The sequence below is a fragment of the Echinops telfairi genome, unplaced genomic scaffold (assembly GCF_000313985.2).
Source record: "Echinops telfairi isolate 266 unplaced genomic scaffold, ASM31398v2 ScPeMD7_7424;HRSCAF=8462, whole genome shotgun sequence".
Taxonomy (NCBI): Eukaryota; Metazoa; Chordata; class Mammalia; order Afrosoricida; family Tenrecidae; genus Echinops; species Echinops telfairi.
This window is the reverse complement of record NW_022111324.1, coordinates 74,921,240-74,934,105: the sequence shown is the minus strand read 5'-3', so window position 1 is coordinate 74,934,105 and position 12,866 is coordinate 74,921,240.

The window sequence follows — 12,866 nt, the reverse complement described above, 5'->3', positions numbered from 1 at the left end:
CCCCGCCCCCGGCCAGGAGTGAGAGCCCTGCCTGTCCTTTGCTGAATGTTTCACATGATGACTCACCTAAAATGTGCAGATTTGAGTCTTGATTTACAGCCACCGTCTTCCTCCCTTTTCTCTGTACAGCCCCGCCCCTGGCCCGGTGTACTTTTCTAGACAACCCTACATTCAGGTTCCAAATAGGATTTCTTTGTATCATGTCCCTAAAGGCTGCCGCTCTAAACCATGCCTACCAAATCTCTCCTAAAAGCCGGGACACTTTTTCTTCCACCACCTGGGGAACAAATGTGCTTCCACAATGAGCAAAGAGAGGGTGGACCAGAGAACCGGCCGAACCATGTGCACTGAATATTTTAGGGTAAGAAGAGCCCTGTCCAGCCCATTATTCATTTATCACCCAGGCATCCGCCGAGCGGCAGCTGACAGTGCAAACTCTGTGTGCACGTCCCCAGACTGTTGGGACACTCCACGCAGGCCCCCGCAGCCCCTTCCCCCGCCCCCAAAGCTGCTCACGGCAAACATATGGCAGTCATTCAGGCTTACTCCTTTCTCTCCAATGTCCGACAACCGGGGATTTACAACGGCCTCAAGTGGAGTGTCTTGTTTTCCTCTGGACTGTTCCACGCTTGGGGCCTGTTAAAAGTTTTGTAACTATATAAATATTTACCCAGAGATTCTGGTTACTATAAAAGCATCACACACATGACCCTGGCCCCAAATGCTGCGAGTCCTCTCAAAGATTCCCAATTAAGAAAGGGGGAAAGGACAAAAGGTCTCAGGAACATGGTTATTTTTATCACGAAATAGTTTTTACCGCTGGGCTTTGAAAGTACCAAAATGTGTTTGCCCTTGAGTCTCTATAAATATTCAGTTCTCACTTACTGTCCATCAGCCAGTTTAGCTTGGCACGCCAAGGGGGGACAGAGACACGGAGGGAATGCGGAGGCTGCAACCCAAGGCCTCGCCTTTATAAAGAACTCGGCTCACAGAGGGAGGCAGCGGAGGAACAGACGCGGCTCGCAGTCCTGCACCTCCAAAGGCAGGAGCCCCTCCTTTCTGTTCTAATGTCCTGGGTTTACGTTTGTTCCTGACTTCCGGTTGAGTCTTACACATGCTACCTGGAAAGCGTTGAAACCTTTCATGATCCAAATATGAATGGCTAAGGGTCCGTGTCAAGATAAACACTGTTGACCTGTGCTGAGTCACTACTTCATGGTGAATTGTTTTCACTGGTGGTAGAAAAAAATTGTGGTGATGAAATTGTTTGTAAGTGACATCAGTAAACTGATGTTTACTTGTTTATTAGGTAATCCACTCGTGTTAGGGGTGCACGCCAAAGGTCCTTGGTGTGAATGAAAAATGGCGGAGGCGGAGAAATATTCTTTTCTTAATCTTCTGATCCCTCTCGTTGCCATGAAGTTAATCCTCTAGACCCAAGGGATGAGGCTAAGGGTGTGTGTGTGTGTGTGTGTGTGTGTGTGTGTGTGTGGTTTCTGGTTTCTATTTGCAGAGCCATCCTTTGTCTGGTGAAGAGCACACATAAGCTCAGTCTGAGGAGCAGGCCGCTGGCCCAGCCCCCCACTCTGGGACTCAGGGAAGAAATAGCGGCCTGGGTTCGGCCCTGCTTCCTCCACCTGGACCTGGACCCACCTCCTCCAGGGGACTTGGGGAAGGCCCTCGAGTTGGTTGTGGTTTAGGAACTGACCAACCGAGCACAAGGCTTCCCAGTCCTGTGCCGATGCCATAATTGGTCCAGGAGAGGGCCACTGTGACCCAGTGGGTGCTCGATGGTGACATCTAGAAGGAGACTGCCAGGCCTTTCTTCCTAGTCTCTGTTAGCCTGGAGGCTCCCCTGAAACCTGTCAGCATCAGCGCAAACACAAGCCTCCACGACAGGCAAGGCGGCAGGTGTGCCTGAGGTACACCGGTGGAGCCTTGAACCCAGCTGGCTGGCATGAAAAGCAAGAAGTCTATCATTGTTCCACACTGTTCCTTCAAGGAAGGCACATCCCTATTGCAGCGGTTCTCAACCTGTGGGTTGCGATCCCTTTGGGCGTTGAACGACCCTTTCACAGGGGTCACCTGAGTCATAACACTAGCAAAATGACAGTAATGAAGTAGCAATGAAAATAATTTTATGGTTGGGGGGGTCACCACCACATGAGGAACTGTATGAAAGGGCTCGGCATCAGGAAGGTTGAGAACCACTGACCTACTGCTTTGCGGGTTTGACTGGAACTAGGCAACAGGTTGCTCTTCCGTGTTGGGTGACACATCATAAAAGGTAGCAAACCCTGTCTGTAGCTTTTGAAAGGGGCAGGTTTGTTGGCCAAATTCTGTCTTCACCATATCTGTTATCTCAAGGCCAAAGAGAACAGGCAAGCAGGAAAGCTCACAATAGCTCTGCTGTGCCTGGTGCAACAAACCCTGGGGCATCCTTTGTTCTTTTCTTTCTTTTACTAGGACTTTAGCTAGTGGGCAGTTACTGTGGTTTGTGTCATTCTCCCCATTCTGCATATAAGTTGACTGTAAATGGTGTCATGGCTTGCTCTAAGTTTTACAGCATACCAAGATTAGAGTTAGACAACAACAACAACAAAATAGTTGGAATTTCTGATGTTCAAATTCAGCCTGTAGCCAGCAGACCCGACTCTAAATAAACATGCTTCAACTCTGCATGTAGAAAATGTGAGAGCAATGCTGTTGCCAAACCCCCAAACCGAATCATCGAGTCCGTTCTGACTCAGAGCATGTCTAGGGGACAGTGTGGAACTGCCCCATGAGCTTCTGGGACCAGAACTGTTAGCACAGTAGAAAGCCTCTTCTTTCTTCCAGAGATGCTGCAGAGCTTAGTATCTTTTAGAACTGGGAGACGGAGACGGGGGTTCATAATGCTTGTTGGTCCCAGTTTAACTCTACCCCTTTTGTATACACCGTATCAAAGAGGCAATATTTGCTTTCTCTCTCTGAGGACTTGGGGCCCAGAGAGGGTCAGCAATTTACTCAAGGGCATGGTTTTTAGTTAATGGTAGAACCATGACTGTGATGGTTAGAGATTATGTCAACCAAACACTCCAGGGTACAGGTACGGGTGGAGTTCAACCTATCACCTGTGTCCTGGCCTGATGATACCTCGTTGGAGCCATAGACCTTTTTATATAAGCGAGAAAGAATGAGGTGAGTCCAATTCTCTTGAATCCTCTGCCAGAGCTGGATTTCGCGTCTGCTTACTCAACCTCCTGTTGCGTTGTCCACCAATCTCAAGAGCGTCAGCAGACTGCGGATGGTGGATTCACTCTGCAGCGACCATCCTGAGCCCCCTGCTGCCTCTACTTCATCACCATGCTCCTGTTCATCAACCTCCGTGGGTCAGGGGAAGCCTGGATTGAAGTGAGCTGGACTTCCCTGTTTCTACAACTGTGTGAGTCACTTCTTTTCTTTTCTTTTTTTTTTTTTGAGAGTGAGAGTGAGGCAGTGAGAGAGTGAGAGTGAGACAGTGAGAGAGTGAGAGTGAGGCAGTGAGAGAGTGAGGCAGTGAGGGAGTGAGAGTGAGAGAGTGAGTGAGTTAGTGAGAGAGTCGAGTCATTTCTTTTCTTTTTTAAAAATCGCTTTATTAGGGGCTCATACAACTCTTATCACAATCCATACAGACATCAAGTGTGTAAAGCACCTTTGTACATTCATTGCCCTCGTCATTCTCAAAACATTTGCTCTTCACTTAAGCCCTTGGCATCAGGTCCTCATTTTTCCCCCCTCCCTCCCGGCTCTCCCCTCCCTCATGAACCCTTGATAATTTATAAATTATTATTTTGTCATATCTTACCCTGTCCGACATCTCCTTCACCCACTTTTCTGTTTTCCATCCCCCAGGGAGGAGGTCACATGTAGATCCTTGTAATCTGAGTCATTTCTTGATAGAACTCGGTATCTAGATGCAACATGTAAAGCATCAGTTGTTTCTCTAGTTGGCATGAGTCAAAGTGGACTCAGTAGCAACTATCTCCAACTGGTTTGTATTGTATTACTAGGGTTATGATTACATTGTTTCCCAGAATCTATTCCTCTGCATAATTCCGAGTTAAAGTAAGCAAAATGGAAATCTGCGCACAATCTGCACAAGCGTTGAATGGTTGAAGGGTAGCAACAACCATGGCCCACTGAAGGGCCTTGTGGTTTGGTGCTGTGGGAGAGACACAGCGGTGCTGGCGCAGTCCAGCTTGGGTTTGCTCTTTCCTAGCCCAGCGAATTTTTCTGCCTTCTCACCTTGATGATCAATGGTGGCCGTGGGCCCACTTCCAGACACAAAGCAATCGTTTTCCCTAGATTTCTCTATCTGCTTGTTGTGAATTGTGTGTGGTGGCATAGTGGTTGTGTGTTGGTCTACTAACCACAAGGCCAGCCCTTGAAAACCTCAAGCCACTCTCCAAGTTAGGCTTTCCATTCCTGTAAAGAGTTAAAGTCTTGGAAACCCTCAGAGGGGTCTTCTACCTTGTCCTCTAAGGTGGCCATGTGTTGGAAGGGACTCCGTAGCAGGGAGGTTGAGGAGGCCAATGGGATGAATCCCATTTGGAAGTAGGGCTTCCTCTGTGATGTTAAATAGGGCATAGCAGTGAGTGGTGTGTTTTAAACCAATCACCTTGGAGATATAAAAGAAGCAGATAGGCATAGCGAAGGAAAGTCAAATGGGGGGGAAGATAGAGACCACAAGAAGCTCTCCAGGGAACAAGGGACAGATGCTAAAAAGAGACAAGGGTCTTTCCCCAGATCCAACAAGAGAGCGGCTTCCCTAGAGCCAGCACCCTGACTTTGGATTTCTGTGAGAAAATAAATTTCTTTTTGTTAAGACCAACTCCGTGTGAGATTTCTGTTATAGTAGCTCTAGATAAGTAATGGAGACCCATCTCTACTTTAATAGTCTTCTTCCAGCAGTTGGGGTGGGCCTGGCTTCCCATTTTCCTCCCCAAACCCTGACTTTTCCATTTCCACCCGTGTTTCAGGAGGGCCAGTGAGGGACTGAGTCTCCATCTCCCCTGCTGGGACTGTTCCTTCCCCCATTTTCTCCCACAATGGCCTTTACCTTTTGCAGTGGCTCTGACTCCCCAGTTGAACAAACTCTAGCTAGTGACTAGCAGACAGGGTAGACTATAGGAACTGCAGAAGAAACAGCAGAGCATGCCCAGTTCATGTTGGAGAAGAAGCCTTCTAACACAGCCTGCCAGGGACAAGCCATTGCCTTACTATCCCAGGTGCCTGGTGCCTTTAACCATGAGCATCAGGAGCTGGTTGGGATGGACACCCCATTCTCTGAGCCTGATGATCACTCTTGTCTGAAGTGGATACAGACTTTTCCTCCTTGTTCCAGACGCTGGGCTCCTTCTCAACACAAGCATGGAAAGAAAGTTACTTACACACTGGTGAAAACGTTGAGTACAGACGAACATGAACGCTGACACTGAAGATTTCCCATGCAGCCAACAGCAATCCCCCTGGTCTGCCTCACTAGAGAAACTTGAGTTCTGGAATGCCAGCCTGGGTTAACCCAAATCCACAAATTTGCCTGCGTTATGAAGCTTAGTGAGAGAGCTGTTTTTCTATTATTCATTCCCAATATGTTCTGTCCTGAGCTGACACCACGGAGTCTATCTTCCCATGTGCTTAACCCTTTGTGAGTTGATCATCTTTTGGTAACCGCCAAAGGGAAAGAGACAAAAGTGCACATTCCTGGGTTTTCCTAAAACACAACTTCTATTTCTGACTTGGCTGGAAATTTCCCTACCTATTCAGTCAATTGCCTCAAAGAGTTAGGCCTCAGCTTCCTTTTGCAAAAGCAGTGTTACCTGCTAGAGAGGAGGTAAAGAGCCCTGATGCTGCCGTGGTTAAGTGTTGGGCTGTGATCCACAGGATTGCCGGTTTGAAACCACCAGAGACGCCATAGGAGGAAGACTGGGCTTTTACTCCCGTAAACAGTTACAGTGTGAGAAACGCACAGGAAGTCTCTATGAATTAGCACTGACTTGTTGGCAGTGAGTTTGGGGTTTGTGTGTGTGCATGCCTGTATGTCTGGAGGGCTGGCTCTGGAGACCTAAGCAGACAGTAAATGACATCATAGGTTTATGATTTATTTTTAGCTATGACCCTTGTCTGTTACATGACCCGAACTTACAAAAGAGAAAAGGGGAGAAGGAAAATAAATACAGAAGGCAATGAAAGAACGTGAGAATTCTACTTGCTCTTCAAAAGCACAGGAGTGAAGCTTAGTGAAGTACGGCTTCCTGAGTGCTTTTCAAACAGGAAGGTGCAGACAGCAGAGATGTCTGAACAGTGGGGGGCATGCCCTTTGCAGAGCGCTCGGTTCCTTCCCTGCAGTCATTCGCTTGGATAATGTGGTTCCAAGGGTCAGGAAGAGAGACTGTGGTCTTTTCTAGACACTGGGCTTTTGGCTGGTCACTCATTGGTCACTCACTTCCAAGCAATGTGCCCTGTTCGTCTTGGCATGATAGAGGCCGACCTCCAAGGCACTCCTGCCACTCCCGTGTCCATGCTGTGCCCAGGGAGGGCACAGAGAGAGCAGGGGTAGGCAGTATCCTGTAAAAAAAAAAATCAGCAGAAAACTGGGGGTGGCACTTCACAGAGGAGGTAAATACATTAAAAAACAAAAACAAACAAAACAAATGGCACTTCACAGAGGAGGTAAATACATAATTAAAAAAGATTTCCAAACTTCTTATTCCTCAGGGAACTGCAAATGAAGACCACCATGAAATACCATTCACACCTGCCAGGTTAGCAATGATTAAGAACTCTGATAAGACCAAGTGTGGGAGAAAATAGAAAACTCCAACTACAGGTGTTCGTTCACTCACATTCCTAATGAGAGTGTAATGGGTATAATCGCTTTGGAAAACAAGTTGTCATTTTTTGTAAAGCTGAACATGTATATAACTAATACTTGGCAGCTGCACGCCAACATTTTCTTTCAAACATGGACCTAATTATGGCTTCTGAAACCAATTAGGGATACATGACTTAGGCTGGGTTTTTAAGAGAAGTAAAACCAGTGAAGCTTACATGTGTATATTTATTTGTAAGAGAGGTTTATATCAAGGAAATGGCTCACACAGTTGGGGGGTAGTGGGGGCAGCAAATTCCAAATCAGTGGGTCACAGGCTTTTCTTGACTCTAGTAGGGGCTGATGAACCCAAGAGCAGAAGTTCAGATGGCAGGCTTCTGACTGTGGAGGCAAATGAATCCACGGTTGACAGGTAAGATGGCAGGCTGCTGATGACTCCCAAGATTTGCAAGCAGTACAGCAGGCTGCTGGCTCAAGTCCAAAGACTTGAAGGTCAGATGACAAACCAAATGCAGGATTCAGACCCAGCAAAATGCAAGAAAGTTTTTTCACAGTATCTACTTATATTGGAAGCAGGCCACGCTCCTGAGGTAGGTTCCTTTCATAACAGATCCCAACATGGAAACAATTACATTATGTTAGATCTTATTATGCGGGTGTGTGTGTGTGATTTTTTTTTGTTATTGTTAGGTGCCATCCAGTTAGCTCCAACCCATAGCCACCATATGCACAACAGAAGGAAACACTGCTCAGTCCTATGCCTTCCTCACAATTGTTCCTGTGCCTGAGCCCATTTGGGGTCTTAACTATCAAACCATTGGGAATTTTAGCCTAGCCAAATTGAAACAAAATCTTAACTATCATCACATACAATCAACATTTTAAACAAATGAAATGGAATACCATAGCATAGGAAAACTTTAAGGGCATTATGTGTAGTAAGTATTGCTTTGTAAATGGTTTGTGCCTGTTTTACGATTATATATGTGTGTGTCTACACATGAGTACATGGCTGTCTTCAGATATATGGCAGGTTCTGGGTGATTCTATGTCTATAACTTATGAACCCTGAAGCTTTGCTGGTATTATGATGTCATCTTCTGAAAATTAACATAAAAATGACCTTTCTAATCTGCTTCCCTTGCCCTCTGAGTTAGTTAATTGTGCCAGCCTGGCCGATAATCACATGTAGTGCTGGTTGAAAGGCGGAGGGATAAATGGGTGGTGAAGCCTCGCCTTTCTAGTTCTTGGGTCTCTTGCTTTGTGATGGTCGCACCAGGATGCAGCTGCCTTAGCAGCTTCCTGCTTCAGCTTGCAAGATTGACATCCTACAAGACATCCCCAAGGAGAAGCCGCATGGACCTATCCCGATGCAGCCCTGGGTGCTGGAGCAGCCTTATGGAGACCCCTGCTAGTGCTGAGATGCTTATTCGTTTACTGACTCAGCTTTCCTCCTACAGTCGGCATCATTGCCTCTGTTTTGTGAGGTGAAGGACTTTGTGGACTGGTGTTGGGTATGGGTTAATGTTGGACTTGTGGGCTTGGGCAGCATTGGGTTGGGATGTTTTCTTGTGATGCACATTTTCTTTGCATAAAACTCTCTCTTATACATGAGTTGCTGTGGATTTGTTTCTCCAAAGTACCTAGACTAACACACCCTCTATTTGTAAAGCTTTCTCAATATTTAGGCTGCTTGATTCAAATTGTATCTACTCACAAGAAATATGTTTACATTAATTTTCGTGTTTCTCTAAGCAATTTAGGATTTTGATAACTAAGAACAACAGAATAGCTCAGATTGTGTGGGGTGTATGTGTGTAGTAAAAACATATAACAAGAAATTTTCCATCTAAATTTTTTCCTCAATTATTTTTAAATGTTTAAAGGGCATAAAATATTCTTTGAAAAATTCCCTTATTTTTCAATGTCATTTTTCCAGGTCCCTTTGTACAATTGAGCATCATTGATTACACTCATAATATGGTGCAGCTATCACTACTAAAGCTTTCCAAATGTTCTTATCACCCCAAACAGAAATTCAGTATTCCTCCATTTCCGCCCCTTCATCCACCCTTTGTAAACCACTAATAAATTGTGGTCTTTATGTACATGAAGTGTGATAGTTACATAATTTCATGCCAACTTCATAAATAAGTGTAGGGGTGGAGTCTCTCCTGTCAATCAGGCCACCGCCTGATGATGCCTCCTTGGGCGCATGGTCTTCTCATGAGGATGCTGGGAACTTCCTCTTGTTCTTTCTCCCTAGAGTTGGGCCACACACCCTCTCTCATGCTTCACTTTCCTGCTGTTGAAACACTCAGAGAGCTGGAGGAGCCATATAGAGACCTGCACCAGTGCTGAGATGCTTCCACCGCCATTGGATCCACAAGACTTTTCACCCGGCGGCCTGTCATCTTGCTGCATTCAGCATCATTGCATGTGCTGCATGAGTCTGAAGAGGAATTTATGGACTTGTATTGGACTTATGGGCTAATAAAGGACTTATGGAGTTGATCTGGACTGGGCTGGGGTGTTTTCTTAATATACAATTACTCTCTGATATAAAACTCTTTCTTATACGTACATGAGTGTCCTTGGATTTGTTATTCTAGTCCACCCAGCCTAACACATGATGTCTATGCATTCTGCATCAATGGGATCATACAATACTTGTCCTTTTGTCTGACTTATTTCACTCAACATAATGTGTTCAGGTATATCCATGTCATAGAACATATTGCATTAAAAAATATTGAAGACCATTGCCCTGGACTGCTCCTACACCTGTGCACTGAGAAACCCGTGAAACATTCATGACTGCTCATAAAACAGGAAGCTACCGATGAAACAAAAGTTCATATAATAAGAAAGCAGATAAAGCGGTTATGGAGTAGAAACACCATGGAGTAATACACAGCAGTGCAAAGGCTCTAGCTAAAGGTAACAGTATGGCTATATCTTGGAAGCTCAACCTTGAGAGAAAAGAGCTGGTCATGGAAGACTACACATAATGTGCTATTTTATAAAAACCCTTGAACATCCAAACAATATTTTAGCTATGTGGTAAAATGCTGTTGTTAAAGCAAAGACTGTATGAAAACAAAATTTAGATTAGTGCTTTCTCTGGAGGAGAAGGAAAGGAAGAGATATGGTAATGTTCTGGGTCGTAAGTGGCATGGCAGGTTAGGTTTCATGTGTGTTTGCTTTATTATAATTTACAGAGAGGTTTCAGAGACATTTTTAAAGCATACAATGTTACACAGAACAAAGTCAATGATTCCATAAACATTGTCTCAAAACAAAAAACAAACTAGTTTACAATACACACATATAGTTTCTCCCCTCCAAATAGAAATTTCTATCAAAACCAACAAAAAGAAATGGAAGGAGAATTCCTGTAGCCCATCCTCACAGGTCATTTTAAAACACTGGCTATGTGGCTCAGTGCTTATTTTAACACATGGTAAATAAATCACCTTTTGGAATAGAATGTGTTACCCTTTACCTCACAGCAAACCAGGGAAATGCATCTGTCTCCCCAAAGGTAATAAATATCACAACTTTTGTTGTTGTTAGGTGCTATCAAGCCAACCAGGACTTAGGTTGGCCCTCTGTGACAGAGTGGAATGCCCCACCGGGTTTCTAAGCTGCGTTCTTTACAGATGCAGAGCACCAGGTCTTTCTCCCGCAGAGTCACTGGGCAGGGTGAGCCAACAACCTTGTAATTAGCAGATGACCTTTTAAACCACTGTCCCAGGAGGTCTCCTTTGGCAAACTTTACTGTTTTAAAAACCATTTCTCAGTGTAAGATATGACAAAATAATAATAACTTATAAATTATCAAAGGTTCGTGAGGGAGGGGATCAGGGAGGGAGGGGAAAAATGAGGAGCTGATCCCAACAGCCCAAGTAGAAGGCAAATGTTTTGAGAATGATGATGGCAACAAATGTACAAATGTGCCTGACACAGGGGATGTATGTATGGATTGGGAGAAGTGTTGTACGAGCCCCCAATAAAACGATTTTTTTTTAAAAGAAGAAAATAAAAGAACCTGGCATGAAATGGGTCCTCAATAAATACTTGTTAACATTAAAAGCAAAACAAAACATTTCTAACACTGGGCGAAACACTAAGGGTGTGCAACAGAGCAGCAAGGGGAGCAAAGCAAGGAAGTCCCCAAGGAACACCAAAAAGAGACTTTGGGGCCAGGGCATGGCAACCCATCAGACTTGACTGGAAAACACTCCTAAAGGTCAACAAATAGACCTGGAACTATTTATAGGCTCTTTTTAAATTGTTGTTGTTGTTTGCTTTTTGTTGTTTTGTTTTGCTTTGTCTTGTTTTTGAGCTTATTATTGTCTCTGCACATCTATCTAGATAAGATAGGCGGGATAAACAATCTGGTGGAGAAAACAATGTGACCAACAGTTCCTGGGGGATGCGGGAGAGGGGGAGGTAGGGGAAAGACAGTGGGTGTTAACAAGCCCAGGGACAAGGGAACAAGTGATCTAAAACCGATGGCAAGGAGGGCATAGGATGCCTGGTGGGGCTTGATCAAGGGCAATGTAGCCAAGAAGAATTACTGAAACATGAATGAAGGCTGAACATGATAGTGGGACAAGAGGAAAATGAAAGGAAATAGAGAAAAGAACTAGGAGGAAAAGGGCATTTATAGCGGTCTAAATACAAGCATGTACATATGTAAATATATTTATATATAATGATAGAGAAATAGATCTATATACATATATTTATATGTTAAGTCTTAAGGTAACAGATGGACATTGGGCCTCTACATAAGTACTCCTTCAATGCAAGAACACTTTGTTCTGATAAACTGGCATTCTGTGATGCTCACCTTCCTGACTGGATCGCTAAAGACATAATGAGTGTATAAACATATGTGGTGAAGAAAGCTGACGGCACCCGGCTATTAAAAGATAGACCCGGCTATCTGCGTGTTAAAGGCTTGAAGAAAAACAAGTGGCCCTCTAGCTGAGAAGCAACAAAGCCCACATGGAAGAAGCACACCAGCCTGTGTGAGCATGAGGTGTCGATGGGATCAGGTATCAGGCATGAAAGACTCAGAACAAAAAATCCTATCAATGTGAAGGAGGGGGAGTGCAGAGTGGAGACCCATCTGTAGGCAACTGGCCATCCCCTTACAGAAGGTCACAAGGAAGAGACAAGCCAGTTAGGGCTCAGTATAGCACTGATGAAACATACAACTTTCCTCTAGTTATTGAATGCTTCCTCTCCCACTATCATGATCCCAATTCTACCTTACAAATCTGGCTAGACCAGAGCATGTGCATGGTACAGATAAGAGCTGGAAACACAGGAAATCCAGAACAGATAAACCTCTCAGGACCAATAAGACTAACGATACCAGGAGGGGAAGGGGAAGGGGTGTGAGAAAGGAGGAATCGATCACAATGATCTATATATAACCCCTTCCCAGGGGGACGGACAACTGAAACGTAGGTGAAGGGAGACTGGTTGGTGTAAGACATGGAGAAATTTTATATAGATAGATAGATAGATAGATAGATAGATAGATAGATAGATAGATAGATAGATAGAGGGTCCATGAGAGGGAGAGGGTGGGGGATGGGGGAAATGAGGAACTGATATCAAGGGCTCAAGTAGAAAGAAAAATGTTTTGAAAATGATAATGGCAACATATGTATGTATGTATTGTTTTAAGAGCTGTAAGAGTCCCCAATAAAATGATTAAAAAAAAACCATTTCTAGTCCCAAGGGTTTGCTAGAACAAAAACACTGAATGCAAACTGTGGGGTTTGCAATGATGGAACAAACTCTGATCCTTAAAGATTTAGAAAAATGCTTAATCAACTATCTATGTACTAAATATTGTAATGATCACTTTTGTACATTATAGTCAGTGTTGAAATTGGGAGATTTGGTATAATGATTCTGTTCTGCCTTTTATTTTATTTATTTAATTTTATTTTTATTATTTATTTATTTATTTATTTATTTATTTTTGTTC